This window comes from Ailuropoda melanoleuca, chromosome 8 (assembly GCF_002007445.2).
Source record: "Ailuropoda melanoleuca isolate Jingjing chromosome 8, ASM200744v2, whole genome shotgun sequence".
NCBI lineage: Eukaryota > Metazoa > Chordata > Mammalia > Carnivora > Ursidae > Ailuropoda > Ailuropoda melanoleuca.
Window position 1 is genome coordinate 28,815,450 of NC_048225.1, and position 24,224 is coordinate 28,839,673.

The window sequence follows — 24,224 nt, forward strand, 5'->3', positions numbered from 1 at the left end:
ATGTTCATGGTAGAAAGTCGATCTGACTCAGCTGTGATTTTACCTAGTCTGCCATAGGCCTGCGCCAACCCACCATCTCCTAATACAAGTAGCTCAAGAAAACAGGGATGGAGATCTTAGTTCTTCCAGTGAAGCTATTCTATATTTCTAGCCTATGAGTGCAACACTTAGAAGATGATTAAGAAAAACTAGATCTTCATTACATTCCTGTTACAGTAGAGTAAAACATCTTAAAGTAGAATGAAGAAGATGATCAGACTTTTTCAGAGAAACCAGTATCTTCAACAGAAGAAAACTGGAATTTCAAGAAAATTTTAAACACATTGACAGGAAATTTGAAGAAAATATATATTTGGAAAATACCTCAGTAATATATGTGAACCTAAATCACTTGATACTGGGTCATGCAGTGATCTCCAAAGCGACTTTGAGAATGGGATCTTCCCAAACAAGGATTAAATGAAGAAAAAGCAAAATTGGTGAAGCAGATTCAGAAGAAAGAAGACCTTCTTCAGAGGTGAAAACTGGTCAAAATGTATAGGTCAGAAAATGACTTGTCTCAGTTACAGTTGTTAATAAAGACAGTGGAGAATCTGTAGCCAGGTGTTACTTTATGAGTTGCAATGAGCTATGTCTAAGGAGAACAAGAAACTCGACCTGACTCAGTTGATAGACCACTGTAGTCTATCTGACTACTGTGGGTTAGACGATAAATTGCTACACTATAATAGAAATGAAAGAATAATTTATGGGTGCTTAATTTATAATTTTTTTCTCCAGAATATTTTTGAGAATGACAACTTAAAAGATACTTAATACATTTTAAAAGGAAGATATAAACCATTAGGGCTTCCAGAAAGGTATCTTGATAAACATCAGTTTAGGGCCCTCTGTTATACAAATATAAACTAAGTTCTAAAGTGAAAATTTAACATTTTGGATAAATTTGTCAAAGAAAACTTGATATTTAAAGAAATGTGAAAAAAAAATTAAACCATGTTTAAAAAATAATTTGGCCATCTCTGGAAGTCAGTTTTAATACATTGTTTTGTAAAAAAAAAAAAAAAGTTTTATACCACCTCACACTGGTCAGATGACTAAAATTAACAACTCAGGAAACAACAGATGTTGGCGAGGATGTGGAGAAAGGGGAACCCTCTTGATTGGAATGCAAACTGGTGCAGCCACTCTGGAAAACAGTATGGAGGTTCCTCAAAAAGATAAAAATAGAATTACTCTATGACCCAGCAATTGCACTACTACATATTTATCCAAAGGAAGAAAACAATGATTCGAAGGGCACATGCACCCTAATGTTTATAGCAGCAATGTCCACAATAGCCAAACTATGGGAAGAGTCCAGACGTCCATCACCAGATGAATGGATAAAGAAGATGTGGTATATATATATATATATATATATATATATATACACACACAACAGGATACAGCCATCAAAAAGAAGAAATCTTGCCATTTGCAACAATGTGGACGGAACTAGAGGGTATTATGCAAAGTGAAATAAGTCAATCAGAGAAAGACAATTATCATATGATCTCACTGATAAGTGGAATTTAAGAAACAAAACAAAGGATCATAGGGGAAGAGAGGAAAAAATAAAACAAGATGAAATCAGAGAGGGAGACAAACCATAAGAGACTCTTAATCATAGGAAACAAACTGAGGGTTGCTGGAGAGGAGGGAGGTGGGGGGATGGAGTAACTGGGTGATGGGCATTAAGGAGGGCACATGATACAATGAGCACTGGATATTACACAAGACTGAAGAATCACTGACCTCTACCTCTGAAACCAATAATACATTATATGTTAATTGAATTTAAATTAAAAAAAGAAAAAAAAACTTAATCTTTGATATTTGTGTTAATTTGTCCATTAGATTTGATTAATTCTTGGAAACAACTTTAAAAATTTTCCCATAAAAATGTGAACTATTATAATAGGTCTCTTCTTTAATGTTAGGAATTTGACAAATTTAGTAACTTGGGAAATTAATAGAACTCAATTTGAAGTTTTGATTAGAAGACAAGGATTTTTGTATAAGACCCTCCTGACCTAACAATTACTTCATTACAAGCACTTATTTTCCCAGGAGGGGAAAAGTTCGTTGACTATAGAGTATTTTCTATGACATACAAACTGGTGTTCTGAGGGACTAGCACTTGCATTTTCAACTGAAAGTAACACTTGTTTACTTGTTGAGTAAGTACTGCATGCCAGAAATGCATGCACTTGTCATGGTGTGGGGAGAGAACTTAGGGATACAAAATGCTTAAAATGTGGTTCTTGACATGAAAGAACTTATGACATCGCTTGCCATCACCAGGGATTAGCTCCTAAGGCTGGGATCAGAGCCCCCAGGTCCTGGGTGCCACATGCTCTCCCCAGCGGGCATGGCTGGCTGAGGTCCACACAGAGCCACTTTTGAAGGAGAGACCTCTTCTGAGAGATTGCAGGAGAGAAGGCAATGGGCCCCAATGGAAAGCCTTCCTAGAATTGAGACATCCTGTTCCCTCATCAGCCCTCTGCCGCCTGTCTTTGGTGCCTGACCTTTCTGAATGGGAGCTAACAACCTGACCAGAGCTACCCCCAACACCTGCAGCCTCTCAGAACCTCTTCTCTGCCTTGAAACACAAGCATTCTGTCTCCTCAAATGTTAGCATGTCAACCTCAGAGATAATTGAGTCCATTCCCCCATAAAAATGGACGCAAGTTGTTTTAAGGTCTTGTAGTTTATCTATGGATAAATCAGATCAACCCATGGCAAGTTATTTTCCAATGCCACTGATTCTTTGGTGGGTCACCTGATACTATGTATAAACCTGACATCAACCCCATTCATGTGGAGACCTCCAGGTATCATTTTCTACACGTTCCTGGGCATGTAGGCTCTAACTAACAAGTGATGTCCAAACTCACCAGAAGATAGCTGTAATTTCTTCCACACATCACGCTTACAGGTGGGTCCACTGAAGCATGGGAGCGTGCAGTGTTCTTTGGTCTGGTGACCACTTTTATTTTTCAGTCCATTGCCCTTAGAAAAAACTCAAGTAGCCACTGTTCTTCACATCAATGTTCCAATATCAGAAGATAGTGTGACATGATGCAGAACTGCCTTTGGCAACTTGTTTCCTTTAAAAAATAATTATGTTATCAAAGTTATATATGTAAATAATTATAAAAGTCAAATAATTTTGTAAGGCTTTTAATGAAAACTATAGCGCTCTTTCCCATCTTTCTCCATTGGTCTACAGAGTCATTTTCAAAACTTTCACCTATTTTTTTCAGTTATTATCTCCAGATTTCTAAATAACATGCTTAAATTCCTACATATTGATTCTTAATTTTGAATCAGTTTATTATTTCTTGATATAAAAAATTAAAATTTACTCCTTCTACTCATCCACATAGTCTTTCTGTCTACCTATCCTCCCAGTACAGTTATACCATGATTTTTGGTTAAGTCAATATTCATTTTGGTTAAATACTTAATATTCATATTTGATCAAATTAGTATGCATATTTTCTTTTTGGAAATCTTGAATCTTGTCCCAGTTTACAACTGAGATAGCAAATAAGACAGAATTGATAAATATTTGTCTATATTCCAGACTTTGAAATAATACATTTTCATCCCACAATGTAGTCATAGTGCTGATATCAAATAATATTATATAAAATATAATTAGTAATACTAATGCAAATACTAATATAATAATTAGTATTGATAGTTGTTAGTATTGATAATACTAATTATCATTAATACTAATATAAAAATAATATAAAAACAAATATTAAGAGAGAGATGTTGCAAAGTACAAACCCTAAAATATCTAGTTTGAATTGACTTTCTGTTCTGGGACAGTAGGGACAGTGTAAAAGTTTGGGATAGGCTTTGGGCAGGATGCCAGACTCCTAATGAATTACTGACTTAAATGTTAAACATAAAAGTTAAGAACTCTTGGTAACAAGGATAGAAGAAAAATTTCAGGATGTGGGACTGAGTGAAAGAAATAACCAACATAACTAAAAGGCAACGTACTGGTTGGGGGAAGATATTTGCAAATGATAAATCTGATAAAGGGTTAGTATCCAAAATATATAAGAACTGATACAACTCAACACCCAAAAAACTAATAATCCAATTAAAAAAAGGGTAGGAGACATAAACAGACATTTCTACAAAGAAGACATGTAGGTGGCCAACAGACAGAAAAGATGCTCAACATCACTCATCATCAGAGAAATGCACATCAAAACTACAGTGAGATATTACCTCACACCTGTCAGAATGGCTAAAATTAAAACACACACACACACACACACACACACACACACACAAGAAACAACAAGGGTTGGCAAGCATGTGGAGAAACGGGAACCCTCTTGCACTGTTGATGGGAATGCAAGTTGGTGCAGCCTCTCTAGAAACAGTGTGGAGGTTCTTCAAAAAGTTAAAAATAGAACTACCCTATGGTCCAGTAACCGCAGTACTGGCTATTTACCCCCAAAATACAAAAACACTAATTCAAAGGGATTCATGCACCCCTATGTTTATAGCAGCATTTTTACAGTAGCCAAATTATGGAAGCAGCCCAAGTGTCCATCAATAGGTGAATGGATAAAGAAGTGGTATGCATATGCAATGGAATATTATTCTGCCATAAAAAAGAATGAAATCTTGCCATTTGCAACGATGCGGATGGAGCTAGAGAGTATAATGCTAAGTAAAATAAATCAGTCAGAGAAAGATGAATACCATATAATTTCACTCATATTTGGAATTTAAGAAACAAAACAAATGAGCAAAGGAGAGAGAGAAAGAAACCAAGAAACAGACTTAAATATAGAGAACAAACTGATGGTTACCAGAGGGGAGGTGAATGGGGGAAAGTAATGGGTGAAATCGGTGATGGGGATTAAGGAATGCATGTGTTGTAGACAGCACCAGAAGATTATGGAACTGCTGAATCACTGTATTGTACACCTGAAACTAATATAACACTGTATGTTAACTATACTGGAATATAAAATAAAATAAAATAAAATAAAATAAAATAAAATAAAATAAAATAAATGGATCTTAGTTTTTTTCTTTGTTTTTGTTTTTATTTTTGTTTTTGTCTTTCAGAGAGTGGGGGAGGGTGGAAGGGCAGAGGTAGAGGGAGAGAGAGAATCTTAAGCAGGCTCCATGCCCAGCATGGAAACTCATGACCCTGAGATCATGACCTGAGCCAAAATCAAGATTTGGGTGCTTGACCTACTGAGCCACCCTGGCACCCCTGGATCTTGTTTTTTAAATCCATTCAGTCATTCTTTTTTTGGAGAATTTAGTTCATTTACATGTGAAGGAATTATAAATAAGTATGGACTTATTGTCATTTTGTTAATTGTTTTCTGGCTTTCTTTCTGATTTGATGATTTTCTGTAATGTTTTGCTTAGATTCCTTTATCTTTGTCTTTTGTTTATCCTTTTACTATAGGATTTTGCTTTGTAGTTACCATGAAGCTTACATAAAACAACATATGTTGATGATAGTTAATTTTAAGTTGATAATAACTTAAGTTTGAATGCATTCTAAAGCTCTACACTTTTACTCCCCCCTCCATATTTTATGTTTTTGTTGTCATAATTTACATCTTTTTATCTGTGTATCCCTTAACAAATTATTGTAATTATACTTATTTTCTTACTACTTTTTATTTAACTTTCATACAGGTTTATAAGTAATTAACCTACCACATTTACAGCACTAGATTATTCTGAATTTTGCTACATATTTGCCTTTACCAGTGAAATATATATTTTCTTTCACTCACTAGTGTCCTTTTGTTTCAGCTTCAAGAAGCCTTTTAACCGTCATCTTGTAAACCCCATCTAGTGGTGATGAAGTCCTTTAGCTTTTGTTTATCTGGAAAACTCTTCATCTCTCTTTCAATTGTGAAGAACAACTTTGCTGAAATATTGTTGTTTTTGTTTTTATTTTTGTTTTTTCTTTCAACATTGTGAGTATATCATGCCACTCCCTTCTGGCCTGCAGATTTTTGCAAAAAATCTCCTCATTGTCTTATGGTAGTTCCCTTGTATGTAATTAGTTGTTTTTCTCTTGCTGATTTTCATTTTCATTTTTATTAAGTTTTTCAAGATTTTATTTATTTATTTATTTGACACAGAGAGAGAGCACAAACAAGGGGAGTGGCAGGCAGAGGGAGAGGGAGAAGCAGGCTCCCAGGGATCCTGCTATGGGGCTTGATCTCAGGGTCCTGGGAACATGACCTGAACCAAAGCCAGATGCTTAACCAACTGAGTCACCCAAGTGTCCCTCTCTTGCTGCTCTTTAACTTTCTTTTTAACTTTGGACACTTTAATTATAATGTGTCTTGGTGGAAATCTATTAGGGTTTATCTTTGTAATTTTCTGGGATTCTTGGATCTGGATGCCTGTTTCCTTTCTCATGGTAGGGAGGGCTTCTGCCATAAATTTTGGGGTTCTATTTTCTTTTTCTCAGACACTTATAATGCAAATGTTGGCCAGCTTAATATTGTTATTTAAGTCCCTTTAGATATCTTTGCTTTTTTTTTTTCACTAAGTAGGGAGATATTCAGCCATTATCTCTTCAAATAAGTTTTCTGCCCCTTTCTCTCTCTCTTCTCTTTCTGAGACCACTAGAATGTCAATGTTGGTCCACTTACTATTGTCACATAAGTCCCTTGAGTTATCCTCACTCTTTTGCATTCTTTTTTCTTTTTGCTGCTCCTATTAGATGTGTTCTAATGCTCTGTCTTCAAATTCACTGATCCTTTCTTTTGCTTCATTATTTTGTTGAACTGCTCAACTGCATTCTTTTTTCAGTTCAGTTATTTATTTTTTAGTTTTATGACTTCTATTTGGTTACTTCTTTTTATTTTCTATTTCTGTTGAATTTTTACATTTTTTTATTCATTCTTCTCCTGACTTTGGTGAGCATCTTTGTACCTTTCATTTGAACTCTCTACCAGGTAAATCATCTATCTCTCTATTTCATTAAGATCTGTTTCTGGTTTTATCTTATTTTGTTTGAAACATATTTCTCTGTTTCTTCACTTTCCTTGGCCCTCTGTGTTAGTTTCTGTTCATTAGATAAAACAGCCCCTCTCTCAGTATTGAAGGAGTGTTCTCTTATAGGAGACAAACCTGATCATCCAACCGTGCCCTAGCTCTGGGTTATCTCTCAAACTTTCATCATTGTCCAGGCCACCTACTTTATTTTTAGTGGCTCTCAGTAGTTAGTGAAGGTGTGTCAAGACCTGTCAGTGTCCCAAATGGGACCTAGATGCAGGCTGACTGGGAGGCAGACTGTCAGGCATTAGCTTTTATTTTTATTTTTTTTATTTTTTAAGAATATTTCTTCATTTATCATTTGAGAGAGAGACAGAGAGAGTGGGGCAGGGGGAGAGTAAGAGGGAGAGGGAGAAGAGAATCTCAAGCGGACTCCTCGCTGAGCATGGGGCCTGTTATGGAGCTCAATCCTACGACTCTGAGATCATGACCTGAGCCAAAAGCAAGATTCAGACATTCAAGTGACTGAGCCATGCAGGTGCCTGGGCATCAGCTTTTAAAGTACACAAATGTACCTCTTTCAGGAGAAGACTAGTGAGTGGAGTTTCTGTCTGCTCACTCTGTACTGAGCCCTGGGGTGATAGCCAGCTAGAAACTGTTTCTTCCTTTGCTACCATCCCACTGAACCTGTGAACACAAGCCTTGGTGGGCACAGAGCTAGGCTATCAAGGGATGTATCCTCTGGGTAGCCACCACAAAAACCATAAGCTGTTTTTTTGGAGATGCTAATAATCTCACATGAGACAGATGGAGAGTGTGAAGATGGCACCTCCAGCCTCACCAGGCTCTGGAGAGGACTGTAGTCAGCCCCTAGATGTTAATTAATTAGAAGTTTACCCCTCAGGCCACAGCTATGAAAACAAGCTAATAGGCCTCTTTAACAGATTCTAGAGACCTGGGGTAAGGCAGAGGGAGAGCTCAGAGATAGCACCCACCAGCCTCCATCTCCAGAGAACACCTTAGTAGGCTCCTAGTTGTGTACCAAACCAGAAGCCTGCCCCTTAGGCGGAAGCTCCAGGGCAGGCAAATCGAACACTTTCACAGAAATAATGGGTGTATGTTTCAGTTTGCTTTTTGCACTGTGACCCGAGAGTGGTAACATGCCCAGAACTGTCTCTCCATTTGTTATAGTCTTAGGGGTCCCACAAATGCAAACCCTCCTAGCCACCAGAGGTAGGCGATCAAGGGGCATTCCCTGGGCAGCAGCCATGAAAGCTGGAGTAGCAGATGTAAAAACTTGGGCACCAGGTCCCTGTATAGCTCCCTCCTGGGAGACACCAGATCTCTGGAGCATGGCAGAAAGAGTAAAAATAGCAACCACTCTCTGAGATCTTTGGAGAAGATTAACGTCAGCCCTTAGATGTGTGTTTAATTAAAGGCCTAGCCCTCAGGCCACAGCTATGAAGTTAAGCTAATAGGGTTCTTTCAAAGAATGGCTGGGTGTCTTAGTCTGTTGCCTCTCTGCTCTGCCCTGGGGGAGCTTGGTTAAGAACTCTTTCTCCATTTATTATAGTCCTGTGAGACCCAGAGCATAGCTCTGCTAGTCATCAGGGCCAGATCATCTAGAGATGTCACCTGGCTAGCAGACACAAAAATTGTACCAGGTAAGGGTACAGCTGCTTCCCAGGAGCTACCAGTGAGCTGGAATGAGGCAGATGGAGAAAACTAAGATGGCACCTGCCAGCCTCCATCTTTAGAGAAAATTTCCACAGGTCCCTAGTTATGTGCTAAATTAGATGCCTCTGCCCTTCAGGCCAATGTTTTTTTTGTTTTGTTTTGTTTTTTTCTTTTTTTCTTGAAAGAGGAGGAGGGGGAGGGGCAGAGGGACAGAGAGAGAATCTTTTTTTTTTTTTTAAAGATTTATTTATTTATTTATTTATTTGACAGAGATAGAGACAGCCAGCGAGAGCGGGAACAACAAGCAGGGGGAGTGGGAGAGGAAGAAGCAGGCTCACAGCAGAGGAGCCTGACGTGGCTCGATCCCATAATGCCGGGATCACGCCCTGAGCCGAAGGCAGACGCCCAACCGCTGTGCCACCCAGGCGCCCCCAGAGAGAGAATCTTAAGCAGGGTCCATGGAAAGCGTGGAGATTGACACGGGGCTCACCTCCTAACCCTGAGATCATGACCTGAGCCAAAATCAAGAGTTGGATGCTTAACTGACTGAGCCAACCAGCTGCCCCAGGCCGATGCTTTAAGATAAGCTAATAAACATTTTCCACAGAAAGTCGGGGAGCTTTTCAGTCATCTAGCTCCCTCTGTGCTGACCCCTGGAGTGAATGTGTTTATACATACAAGCCCTCTAAGAACTGTTCCACACTGTGCTATAGACATATGAGACATGAAACCACTAAAATCCTAGAGGAGAACACAGGCAGTAACCTCTTTGACATTGGCTGTAGCAACATCTTCCTAGATATGTTGCCTAAGGTAAGGGAAACAAAAACAAAAATAAACTACTGGGACTACTTCAAAATAAAAATCTTTTGCACAGTGAAGGAAATAATCAACAAAACTAAAAGGCAACCTACAGAATGGGAGAAGACATTTGCAAATGACATATCCAATAGTCAGTATCCAAAATATATAAGGAACCTACCAAACTCAACACCCCAAAAAACAAATAATCTAATTAAAAATGGGTAGAAGACATGAACAGACATTTTTCCAAAGAAGACCTACAGATGACCAACAGACACATGAAAAAATGCTCAAAATCACTCATCATCCGGGAAATACAAATCAAAACTACAATGAGATATCATCTCACACCAGTCAGAATGGCTAAAATTAACAACACAGGAAACCACAGGTGTTGGAGAGGATATGGAGAAAGGGGTACACTCTTGCACTGTGGTGGGAATGAAAACTGGTGGAAGTACTGTGGAAAACAGTATGGAGGTTCCTCAAAAAGTTAAAAATAGAACTACCCTATGATCTAGCAATTGCACTACTTGGTATTTACCAAAAGAATACAAATATACTAATTCAAAGGGATACATGCACCCCAGTGTTTATAGCAGCATTTTCTACAATAGCCAAATTATGGAAAGAGCCCAAATATCCATTGACTGATGAATGGATAAAGAAGCGGTATAGTATATACAATGGAATATGACTCAGCCATAAAGAAGAATGAAATCTTGCTGTTTGCAATGATGTGGATGGAACTTGAGAGTAATATGGCAAGTGAAATAAATCAGTCAGAGAAAGACATACCATATGATTTTGCTCATATGTGCAATTTAAGAAACAAAACAAATGATCATAGGGGAAAAAGGAGAGAGAGGCAAGCCAAGAAACGGATTCTTAATTATAGAGAACAAACTGAACAAACATTTGCTCAACACGTAGGAGTTGCTTAATTAGTTTTGGGGTTTCTTTTCAGAGGAAATTGTCCCCTGTGTACCTGTAGATTTTGTATGACCATGGGAGGAAGTGATTTCAGGGTCTTTCTACGTCATCATCTTGGACCAAACCCTCCATTCTTCCATTTTGTAAAAGCATTCACTTACATGTCTCCTTCTTATGAGGCTTTCTTTGTCTACCCTTTCTGAGATAGTGTCTTCTATATACAAACTCCCTGTTCTTTCCTTTATCTTTCTCTATAGCACTCACCATCTAACATAGTATAAGTTTTACATATTTATCTTTTCTGTTATTTATCTACCATGTCAAAATAGAAACTCTATGAGGGCAAGATTTTATTGTTTTTTTTTTTCCTTTGTTTTGTTATCTGCACCCTGAATAGTGCTTGGAATAGTGTAGGTTCTCAATAAATATTCATTATTCAATGAATAAATAAAAATTAAAGAATGGTGTTATGCAGAGAGAAAAATTCTGTATTTTTTTTAGGCCCAGAAAAGGGATCTCAAACATTTAAATACCATGTGCTTAGGTGGGATGATCTAATTACAACTTGATGAACTTGGTAAAATGATTCTAAAATTCATCTGGAATAATAAATGAATAATCAGGAAGACTCACTAAATAGAAGAACAAAGACATGAACTTGAGCTATGTAATCTGTGTTTGTTGAATTGTTTAAGAATATTCAGATTATAGAAAACAAAACAAGTAGAAAGAATAAAACTCAAAGATGTGTGAAGCATAGATAAATTAGTCAGCTGTGAAACTTGCTAGATGAAGTATGTAGATCCTATGTGTATGAACACAGACAGGATTGGAAGGACCAAACATAAATTAAATATTTATGACACTCTGAGAATGCCTCCTTAAATTTTGTACCCTATATACTCCACTCTAATCAAACCCTGTACATAAACCTGAATGTTCATGAGTTAAACGTATATGAAGCATATGAGGCCCTCAAAATTCAAGAGGTCCTAATTCCATCTTCCATTGGTGATACTTATTCTGGCTTTAGGTATCTTCTACTCAAGAAACATTGATAAGGGGAGGAGTTAAGACACCAGAGGGGAAGGGGGACCCTAAATTTGCCTCATCCCTTGAATACAGCTAGATAGTTATTGAAATCAATTGGAGGTCTGAGAAAACATATGTTGCAAGTCTACAAGCAGAAAAGCCACTGTATTTGGAAGGTAGGAGATGGGAGATTTGAATCAGGTGTGATACAGCTGAGGATATGGCAGCAGGGAGGAAGACTGCTTGAGGAGGTTACCGCAAGGCATTATAAGCAGTGGAGTGCAAAACTGGAACTTTTAGAAGTCTGCTGTAGTGGGGGTGGGGGCGTGCCTGGCTTAAAGATGCTCAGGTGGTGAAGCAGGATGGAATCCCAGGTGTAACAGAATAGTGTGCAGATCCCCGGGACTGCAAGAAAAAAGGCTGGTGCATAAGTGGGGTACTGTTCCCAGACATAGGAGCATAGAAGCCAGCTGAGAACAGTGTGAGTATAGGTGCCAGCTTTCTGCTCTATGTTGCCATAAACTGCCGTCATGATACAGAACATGAAATTATCCAAAATAATGAAGCTGAAAAGAAGAGGGAAAGAAAACTATTAGATCATGAAGGTAGACTTGGGGAACTTGGTGATTGCATAAAGCAAAATAATACCCATATTATAGGACTCCCAGAAGAAAAGAAGTGGGAAAAAGAGGCAGAAGGTTTATTTGAACACATTATAGCTGAGAACTTCCCTAATCTGGGGAAGGAAACAGGCATTCAAGTCCAAGAAGCAAAGAGAACTTCCCTTAAAATCAACAAAAATAGGTCCACATGTTGACGTATTATAATGAAACTTGCAAATTACAAAGATAAAGAGAAAATTCTGAAAACACTGGGGACAAGAGGTCATTAAACTACAAGGGTAGACATATAAGGCTGGCAGCAGACCTGTCCACAGAGACCTGGCAGGCCAGAAAGGACTGGTGTGATATATTCAATGTGCTAAATGGGAAAAATATGCAGCCAAGGATATTTTTTCCAGCAAGACTGTCTTTCAGAATAGAAGGAGAGATAAAGAGTTTCCAAAGCAAATAAAAACTAAAGGAATTCATGACCACTAAACCATCCTTGCAAGAAATATTAAAGGGAAAGCTTTGAGTGGAAAGAGAGAACAAAAGTAACAAAGACCAGAAAGGAACAGAGATGCTCTACAAGAACAGCGACTTTTCAGGTAATACACTGGCGCTAAATTCATATCTTTCAATAATTACTGTGAATGTAAATGGACTAAGTGCTCCAATCAACAGACATAGACTATTAGAATGGATAAAAAAATAAGACCCATCAATATGCTGCTTCCAAAAGACTCATTTTAGAGCCAAAGACACCTCCAGATTGAAAGGGGCGGGTGGAGAAACATTTATCATGCTAATGGACATCCAAAGAAAGCTGGAGTAGCCATCCTTCTTAGATAAACTAGATTTTTTTACTTTTTAAAAGATTATTTATTTATTTATTTATTTGAGAGATAGAGAGTGTGCACGCACAGAGGGAGAGGGAGAATCAGACTCCCCATTGAGCAGAGAGCGCAATGTGGGGTTCAATCCCAGGACCCTGAGATCGTGACCTGAGCTAAAGGCAGATGCTGAACTGACTGAGCCACCCAGGTGCCCCCCCCCAAGAAACTAGATTTTAAGCCAAAGACTCTAATAAGAGATGTGGAAGGACATTATATCATAATAAAGGGGTCTATCCAACAAGAAGATCTAACAATTACAAATATTTATGCCCCAACTTGGGAGCACCCAGATTTATAAATCAATTAATAATAAAAATAAAGAAATCTACTGATAATAATACAATAATAGTAGGAGATTTAAACACCCCACCTACAGTAATGGACATGTCATCTAAGCAGAAGATCAACACGGAAACAATTGCTTTGAATGACACACTGGACCAGATGGACTTCACAGATATATTCAGAGCATTTCACCCTAAAATAGCAGAATACACATTCTCCTTGAGTGCACATAGAACATTCTCCAGAATACCTCCATTCAGGTCACCAATTAGGCACCAATAAGTACAAAAAGATTGGGATAACACCATGCATATTTTCAGACCACAATTCTATGAAACTTGAAGTCAAGCACAAGGAAAAATTTGGAATGACCACAAATATGTGGAGGTTAAAGAACATCCTACTAAAGAATGAATGAGTCAACCAGGAAGTTAAAGAAGAATTTAAAAATTACATGGAAGCAAATGAAAATGGAAACAAGACGATTCAGAACCTTTGGGATACAGCAAAGGCGGTCCTAAGAGGGAAGTATATAGCAATACAGGCCTTCCTCAAGAAGCAAGAAAGTCTCAAATACACAACCTAACATTACACCTAAAGGAGCTGGAAAAAGAACAACAAATGAAGCCTAAATCCAGCAGGCGAAGAGAAATAAAGATTAGAGCAGAAATCAATGAAATAGAAATTAAAAACAAACAGACGAACAGAGAACAGGTCAACAAAACGAAGAGCTGGCTCTTTGAAAGAATTAACAAGATTGATAAACCCCTGGCCAGACTTATCAAAAAGAGAAGAGAAAGGATCCAAATAAATAAAATCATGAATGAAAGAGGAGAGATCACAACCAACACCACAGAAATACAAACAATTATAAGGGAATGTTATGACAATTATATGCCAACAAATTAGGCCATCTGGAAGAAATGGATAAATTCCTAGAAATATATAAGCTACCAAAACTGAAATAGGAAGAAATAGAAAACCTGAACAGACCAATAACAGCAAAGAAATTGAATCAGTAATAAAAAATGTAACAAACAAGTGTCCAGGGCCAGATGGCTTCCCAGCAGATTCTAACATTTAAAGAAGAATTAATATCTACTCTTCTGAAGCTGTTTCAAAGTATAGAAATGGAAGGAAAACTTTCAAACTCATTCTAGGAGGCCAACATTACCTTGATCCCAAAACCAACATTACCTTCATTCTGAAAAGGAGAATTCAGACTAATATCCCTGATGAACATGGATAAAAAAATTCTCACCAAGATGTGAGCTAATGGGATCCAACAGTATAGTAAAAGGATTATTCACCACAACCAAGTGGGATTTATTCCTGGGCTGTAGGGGTGATTTGACATCTGCAAATCAATCAACCTGATACAGCACATTAATAAAAGAAAGGATGAAAATCATATGATCCTCTCAACAGATGCAGAAAAAGCATTTGACAAAATACAGCATCCTTTCTGGATAAAAACCCTCCACGATGTAGGGATAGAGGGAATATACCTCATCATCATAAAAACCATATATGAAAGATCCACAGCTAATAGCATCCTAAATGGGGAAAAACTGAGAGGTTTTCCCCTAAGATCAGGAATGCAACAGGGACGTCCACAGTTGCTCAACATAGTATGGGAAGTCCTAGCCTCAGCAATCAGACAACAAAAAGAAATAAGATGCATCCCAATCAGCAAAGAAGTCAAACTTTCACTCTTCACAGATGATAAGATACTCTATGCAGAAAGCTCAAAAGACTCCACAAAAAATTATTAGAACTCATACATGAATTCCATAAACATGCAGGATACAAAATCAGTGTACAGAAACTTGTTACATTTCTATATACCAATAATGAAGCAACAGAAAACAAAACCAAGAAACCTATCCCATTTACAATTGTACCCCAAACCATAAGATACCTATGAATAAACCTAACCAAAGAGGTAAGAGATCTGCACTCTGAAAACTATAGAACACTTATGAAAGAAATTGAGGAAGACACAAAGAAATGGAAAAATATTCCATGCTCATGGATTGGAAGAACCAATATTGTTAAAATATCTGTGGTACCCAAAGCAATCTATACATTCAATGCAATCCCTATCCAAATACCATCAGTACTTTTCACAGAGCCAGAACAAATAATCCTAAGATTTGTACAGAACCACAGAAGACTTTGAATAGCTAAAATAATCCTAAAAAAGAAAAGCAAAGCAGGAGGCATCACAATGCCAGACTTCAAGCCATATTACAAAGCTATAGTCATCAACACAGTATGGTACTGGCACAAAAACGGACACATAAATCATTAGAAGAGAAGAGAAAACCCAGAAATGGACCCACAGCTATATGGTCAACTAATCTTTGACAAAGCAGGAAAGAATATCCAGTTGAAAAAAGACAGTCTCTTCAACAGATGGTGTGGTGAAAACTGGACAGTGACATGCAGAAGAATGGAAATAGACCACTTTCTTACACCATACACAAATATAAATTTGAAATGGATGAAAGACCAAGATGTGAGACAGGAAATCAAATCAAAATTCTAGAGGAGAACACAGGCAGCAACCTCTATAACCTCAGCTGCAGGAACTTCTTGCTAGACACGTTGCCAGAGGCATGGGAAACAAAAGCAAAAACGAACTACTGGGACTTCATCAAGATAAAAACTTCTACGCAGCAAAGGAAACAACCAACAAAACTAAAAGGCAGCCTATGGAATGGGAGAAGATATTTGCAATGACATATCTGATGAAGGGTTAGTATCCAAAATCTGTTAGGAACTTATCAAACTCAACACCCAAAATAACAAATAATACAGTCAAGAAATGGACAGAAGACATGAACAGACATTTCTCCAAAGAAGACATACAAATGACTAACAGACACATGAAAAAGCTCTCAACATCACTGACCACCAGGGACATACAAATCAAAACCACAATGAGATACCACCTTACACCAGTTAGAATTGCTAAAAATTAACAAGTCAGGAAACAACAAATGTTGGTGAGAATGTGGAGAAAGAGGAACCCTCTTACACTGTTGGTGGGAATGCAAGCTGGTACAGCCACTCTGGAAAACAGTATGGAGGTTCCTCAAGTTAAAAATATAACTACCCTATAACCAGCAATTGCACTACTAGGTATTCATCCAAAGGATACAATCATAATGATTCAAAGGGGCACATGAACCCCAGCGCTTATAGCAGTAATGTCCAGAATAACCAAAATGTGGAAGGAGCCTAGATGTCCATCAACAGGTGAATGGATAAAGAAGAGGTGATGTACACACACACACACACACACACACACACACACACACAGAGTAATATTACTCAGCCATGAAAAAAGAATGAAATTTTGCCCTTTGTGGATAGAGCTAGAGGGTATTATGCTAAGCAAAATAAGTCCGAGAAAGACAAATACCATATGATTTCACTCACATTGGGAATTTAAGAAACAAAACAGATGAAAATAGGGGAAGGGAAGGAAAAATAAAATAAGAGGAAAACAGAGGGAGGCAAACCATAAGAGACTCTTAACTATAGGAAACAAACTGAGGGTTACTGGAGGGAGGGTGGGTGGGGAGAAGGGATAATTGGGTGATGAGCATTAAGGAGGGCACCTAATGTTATATGCAATTGATGAATCACTAAATTCCATCCCTGAAACTAATAATACACTATATATTAACAAAATTGAATTTAAATTAAAAAAATAAAAGAAACGTTGATAAAACCTGTAAACTGTTCAACAGGCTAAATGGAAAACTACAGCCATTGGCTAGGCATACTTGCCACTTCATCTCTCCTATGGAGAAAATGAGTGATGTTGGTCTGGGGCACCTTCTTTCTGATAAGGCTTCCTTGGGTCCTCATAGACACTTCATTAGCTGGACTCAGGCAATGTGGTCTTTTGACCACTGTCACTCTATCCGAAGTGTGTTAATCTACTCCACCCTCCCCCACCCCTTTTTGTTTCTCACTGTGTATTTCAAATTTATTTAATAAACCATATAATTTGAGTATCTTAGTTTGGTCTGTGAACCTTTCTGTTCTAAGACATTTGGGATAACTTGCTGATAGTGTATTTAGAGGCCAACATCGCATCAAAGTAATTTCCCAGACATTAAGGAAGACATAAAAAGATGGAAAAATATTCCATGCTCATGGATCGGTAGAATTAACACAGTTAAAATGTCCATGCTACCCAGAGCAATCTACACTTTCAATGCTATCCTGATCAAAATACCGAGGACATTTTTCAAAGAACTGGAACAAATAGTCCTTAGATTTGTACGGAAACAGAAAAGGCCACGAATTTCCAAGGAACTGTTGCAAAGGAAAAACAAAGCTGGGGGCATCACAATGCCGGATTTCGAGCTGTACTACAAAGCTGTAATCACGAAGACAGCATGGTACTGGCACAAAAACAGACACATAGACCAATGGAACAGAATAGAGAACCCAGAAATGGACCCCTCGGCTCTTTGGGCAACTAATCTTTGATAAAGCAGGAAAAAACATCCGGTGGAAAAAAGACAGTCTCTTCAATAAATGGTGCTGGGAAAATTGGACAGCTACATGCAAAAGAATGAAACTTGACCACTCTCTCACACCATACACAAAAATAAACTCCAAATGGATGAAAGACCTCAATGTGAGACAGGAATCCATCAAAATTCTAGAGGAGAACATAGGCAACAACTTCTATGACATCGGCCAGAGCAACCTTTTTCACGACACATCTCCAAAGGCAAGAGAAATAAAAGATAAAATGAACTTATGGGACTTTATCAGGATAAAGAGCTTCTGCACAGCCAAGGAAACAGTCAAAAAAACTAAGAGACAGCCCACGGAATGGGAGAATATATTTGCAAAGGACACCACAGATAAAGGACTGGTATCCAAGATCTACAAAGAACTTCTCAAACTCAATACACGAGAAACAAATAAACAAATCATAAAATGGGCAGAAGATATGAACAGACACTTTTCCAATGAAGACATACAAATGGCTAACAGACACATGAAAAAATGTTCAAAATCATTAGCCATCAGGGAAATTCAAATCAAAACCACACTGAGATACCACCTTACGCCAGTTAGAATGGCAAAGATAGACAAGGCAAGAAACAACAATTGTTGGAGAGGATGTGGAGAAAGGGGATCCCTCCTACATTGTTGGTGGGAATGCAAGTTGGTACAGCCACTCTGGAAAACAGTGTGGAGGTCCCTTAAAAAGTTAAAAATTGAACTACCCTATGACCCAGCCATTGCACTACTGGGTGTTTACCCCAAAGATACAGACGTAGTAAAGAGAAGGGCCATATGCACCCCAATGTTCATAGCTGCATTGTCCACAATAGCCAAATCATGGAAGGAGCCGAGATGCCCTTCAACAGATGACTGGATTAAGAAGCTGTGGTCCATATATACAATGGAATATTACTCAGCTATCAGAAAGAACGAATTCTCAACATTTGCTGCAACATGGACGGCACTGGAGGAGATAATGCTAAGTGAAATAAGTCAAGCAGAGAAAGACAATTATCATATGATTTCTCTCATCTATGGAACATAAGAACTAGGATGATCGGTAGGGGAAGAAAGGGATAAAGAAAGGGGGGGTAATCAGAAGGGGGAATGAAACATGAAAGACTATGGACTATGAGAAGCAAACTGAGGGCCTCAGAGGGGAGGGGCATGGGGGAATGGGATAGACTGGTGATGGGTAGTAAGGAGGGCACGTATTGCATGGTGTTCTGGGTGTTATACGCAACTAATGAATCATCGAACTTTACATCAGAATCCGGGGAATTACTGTATGGTGACTAACATAATATAATAAAAAATCATTAAAAAAAAACAAAGTAATTTCCCATACAAGATGCTACAAAATATTAAAGTATTAACTACATAGCACAGAGCTTAGTAGTACAGGCTTTAGAACTCTGCCCTAGAGATTAAATCCTGGATGTGCCACTCACTGCTGTGTCACCTTGGACAAGTAAACTAGATTCATTCTGCCTCAGTTCCTAAATCCAAAGAACAGGAATAAGAGTACTAGCTCACAATTTATGAGGATGATAAATGAATAGCATGAGTTTAGAACTGTGTCTGTCACGGTGTACGCTGAAATTGCAAATTGCAAATTGGATCTGGTTAGACAAAGCAATGAAATAAAACACAGAATCCAAAACCAGACACAAGTATTTATGATAATTTAGTATATGATAAAGATCTTCTCAAATTGGTGAAGGAAAATTATATTTGAGAGTAATCTGCTAGTCATTTGAAAAAATGAAAGATGAATTCATATTGCAAACATATTAAATTTTTTGATGAACTAAAGAATTAAATGAAAAAATAGGCTACAGAAACATTAAGAGAAAATGTAGGCATCATGGAGTAATCTACAGGATTATTGACATACCAATATATTCAGATTTTAAATGGCAAGACTGTAATAAGATCTACACTCAATATCAAGTGCATAGATAATTAATACATCAATCCACGCAAGCAACAATACATGTTTTGGAGGAACCCATACAATACGAAGAAAATACACACATGAAAAAACCCCCAGAATGACTGACCATAGAAAGTGCAGGAAAATTAAATCAAGGTAAAGGGGTGCTGAAAATGACCTATTAAAATTAAAAGGAAAATACACATTCAAATACTAAATATAAAAATTATTTAAATATAGTTATTTTAGTTTAATTTTTAAATATCTTTTTAACTTTCAGTAAATATTTTTAAAATAAAAATTATTCGTAATTATGGCATTTGATATGTTTGCCAATGTAAATAATCAGTTTTACCCTACACATATGTAATGTGTAGATCAAGAAATATACAAATATAAGGGTCACATGAATTGTTTAATATTATATAATGCTCCTCAGCTGCCATGTGCAACAGTTGTAAATATCACATGGAACTATGAATGAAATATGAAGAAAAGTCAATGAATAGATGCTCAGCATTACCAGAATAACTTCATTATGTAAGCATCTTGTGCAGTTATTATACTTGGTGGAAGGATTGAACAGGTAACTTGTTTTCTTCTTTTAGCTAAGCACTTCCACCATTCATATTCTCCTACACATTGAAGATTTCATTACCTGTTTCCAGTCTTGGCAACAGCCCACTCACAGCCCTTCAGCAGAGTCAGATACAGTCATCTTTTGTTTTGAAGACAAATAGCAACCATGTGAAGTGTTTCTGTGGAACTTGAAAGGTGTTAGCTGAGAGAGTGATGTTTAGAGTTTAGGGCTAATGGGTTATTTTTTTTTAAAGATTTTATTCATTTATTTGACAGTGATAGAGACGGCCAGAGAAAGGGGGAACACAAGCAGGAGGGGTGGGAGAGGAAGAAGCAGGCTCCCATCAGAGGAGCCCAATGCTGGGCTCCATCCCAGGACCCTGGGGTCACGCCCTGAGCTGAAGGCAGACGCTTAACGACTGAGCCACCCAGGCGCCCCTAATGGGTTATGTTTACCAGCAATGAGCACTGGATCTTAAGATACAAAGTATCTATATACTTCTTAAAATGTGTATGTATGTGTAATATGTAATGTATTATTTGTATGTATGTATAGATATTATGTAGGGTTATTCTGTATATAAAATATAGAATTGCCCATAATAGAAAACCTTACTGCCTGGGCTAAGTAAGTTTGGTTTTATGACCTTCCACCTCATCAGCTCAGGGCAGAGGAAAGAGAAAGATTGGTTTGTTACCAGAGAATGAGGCTTGGCAAAGTAGGAATGTACGAGGTTAAGGAAATAATAATTTCTGACAAGAAAGAAGGTATGTATTTGAGATAGCAGAACACAGTGTGCAGTCAGAAGGAGTGTGATAAACTGTGGAAGAAAAGAGACTAGAACGTCAGCAGGGAACTCCACTTCCTGTCCTTGGTTCTTGAATTTGGCCAAGAAAGAATTCAGAGCCAAACTCTCAGTAAGCAAGGGTTTATTAGCAGCCAAAACAAATGGACACTTGAAAGGAAAGGAAGGAGGAACAGGCTATGGGACAGAGAGAGAGAGAGTGTGCAGGAGCCCCAAGTGTTGGCACTCCCACCTTTTTAGCTTCAGTTTCTTTCTTGTTGCATTTGTCCCACCCTTCCCTCCACCCCGTTTCTGTGTTTAGTCTCCTTGGGGTGCGCCATTTTGGATATGTCCCATCATACCTTGTCAAGACAGGGGTGGAGGGCTGAGGGGTGGGGGGTTGAAACTGCAATGTAAATGTATTATAAGGAAGCCATGGGTCCTTTGAGGACGGTGGGTACAGGGAGTGTGCATCTGCACTTCTCTCAGGGATTTCTCTAGCTATTTGTGCTCTGGAGGTGGTTGGTGGGTTCCAGCTTTTTCATCATTTGGATAAGCCCCTTTCCTGCTCATGTCTGGTTAACTGCCTACTCTATCAAGAAGACTGGAAATTCAAAGACTGATGAAGAGCAAGTTTGGGAGATACTTAGAAAAAAAAAAATGACTGTAGCCAGAAAGCAGAATTTTAAAATCTTACTTCTTGATGATGAAATAAATTTTATTGCAAATGAAGCATATAATTTGGTAGGTGAAACAGTGTGGAAAATAATATGAAAATGTTGGGGTTCAGGAGCAAATGGTCCAGAAAGAATTCTTGAGGCATCTTTGGTGCAAAAAAGGTGGTTTTATTAAAGCGCGGGGACAGACCTGTGAGCAGAAAGAGCTGCACTGGGGTCATGAGGACTGGCTGATTATATACTTTCAAGTTGGGAGGGGGTTAGGGATAACATAAGTCTCTAAGGAATTTGGAAGCAAGGTTTCCAGGACCTTGAGGGGCTAGCTATTGTTAGGAAAAGGTCATTTACTGCTGTCTAATAAAACCTTAGTCATGAGACCCTTCAAGTGTATATTGGTGGGTATATGCTTAGGGATGATTACCAACATATCTCTTGGGGGGTAGGGATAAAAGAAGTTTCCAAAGGAATTTTTATATGTTAAAGTAGACTTACAGGATCCTGGTGGGGGGTGGGGGGGCTAAGATTGTCTTTTGCCCTTAGCAAACTATTAACATTGAGGGCCACCTGGGTGCCTCCATCCGTTAAGCATCTGCCTTTCACTCAGTCCTGGGATTGCCCCCGCATTGGGCTCCCTGCTCAGCAGGGAGCCTGCTTCTCCCTCTCCCTCTGCTGCTCCCTCTGCTTGTACTCTCTCACTCTCTCTCTGTCAAATAAATAAATAAATAAATAAACAAATAAATAAATAAATAAAATCTTTAAAAAAAAGTATTAACATCGAGGCAGTTGAGTCCCTAGAGGAAGGTCACTCTGCCTTTTTCAAGGACTTGCAGTCCACTTATGGTGTTCTCTTTTCAGTTCCAGATAAATATGCTATAAAAAGAAGAGGTTAACTACTCTAGTAGCCTGGATCTGGATTATATATAGACCCAGCTGAGGATTTTTTTAAAATTTAAATTCAATTAGCCAACATACAGTATGTCATTAGTTTCAGATGTAGAGTTCAGTAATTCAACAGTTGCATATAACACCCAGCGCTCATCACATCTCCTGCCCTCCTAATGCCCATCACCTGGCTACCCCATCCCCCCACCCACCTCCCCTCCACCAACCCTCAGTTTGTATCCTATAGTAAAGAGTCTCTAGTGGTTTGTCTTCCTGATTCTTCCCAGTTTTCCTGCCCTTCCCCCATGATCCTTGTGCTGTTTCTTACATTCCACATATGAGTGAGACCATATGATAATTGTCTTTCTCTGATTGACTTATTTCACTTAGCATAATATCCTCCAGTTCCATCCACGTCGATGTAAATGGTAAATATTCATCCTTTCTGATGGCTGAGTAATATTCCACTGTGTGTGTGTTGTGTGTGTGTGTATATATATCTATCTCACATCTATCTATCTATATCAAATCTTCAAAGCAGGAAAGAATATCCAATGGAATGAAGACAGTCTCTTCAACAAATGGTGTTGGGAAAATTGGACAGCCACATGTAGAAGAATGAAACTGGACCATTTTCTTACACCATAAACAAAGATAAATTAAAAAATGGATAAAAGACCTAGATGTGAAATAGGAATCCATCAAAATCCTAGAGGAGAACATAGGCAGCAACCTTTTTGACTTCGGCCACAGGAATTTCTTGCTATACATGTCTCCAAAGGCAAAGGAAACAAAAGCAAAAATGAACTCTTAGGACTTCATCAAGATAAAAAGCTTCTGCACAGCAAAGAAAACAGTCAACAAAACTAAAAGACAACCTATGGAATGGGAGAAGATATTTGCAAATGACATATCAGATAAAGGGCTAGAATCCAAGGTCTATAAAGAACTTCTCAAACTCAACACCCAGAAAACAAATAATCCAGTCAAGAAATGGGCAGAAGACATGAGTAGACATTTCTCCAAAGAAGACATACAAATGGCCAACAGACGCATGCAAAAATGCTCCACATCACTTGGCATCAGGGAATCACAGATCAAAACCACAATGAGATACCACCTCACACCAGTCAGAATGGCTAACATTAACAAGTGAGGAAGCAGCAACAAATGTTGGTGAGGATGTGGAGAAAGGGCAACCCTCTGACACTGTTGGTGGGAATGCAAGCTGGTAGGTCCAGCCACTCTGGAAAACAGTACGGCGGTTCCTCTAGAATAAAAATAGAGCTACCCGCAAGCCGCAATTGCACTACTAGTTATGCCCCCCAAAGTAACAAATGTAGTGACCAGAAGGGGCACCTGCACCCCAATGTTTATAACAGCAATATCCACAACAGCTGAGAATTTTAAATGGAGCTTAAAAAAAGCTCCAAAAGCTGAAAGAAGGGCCATCATAACCACACAGGTGCAGCTGCGCCAGTAGAAATTAATTTAGACGCCTCTCCACCTCTCCTTCCTACCCCCCACCCACTTCC

The 24,224-nt window shown here is 38.3% G+C and overlaps 1 pseudogene; it reads left to right on the top strand.

Annotated features, from left to right (window-relative positions):
- On the top strand, positions 1 to 738 carry LOC105236534 (annotated as a pseudogene).
- Positions 739 to 24,224: the final 23,486 nt, after the last annotated feature.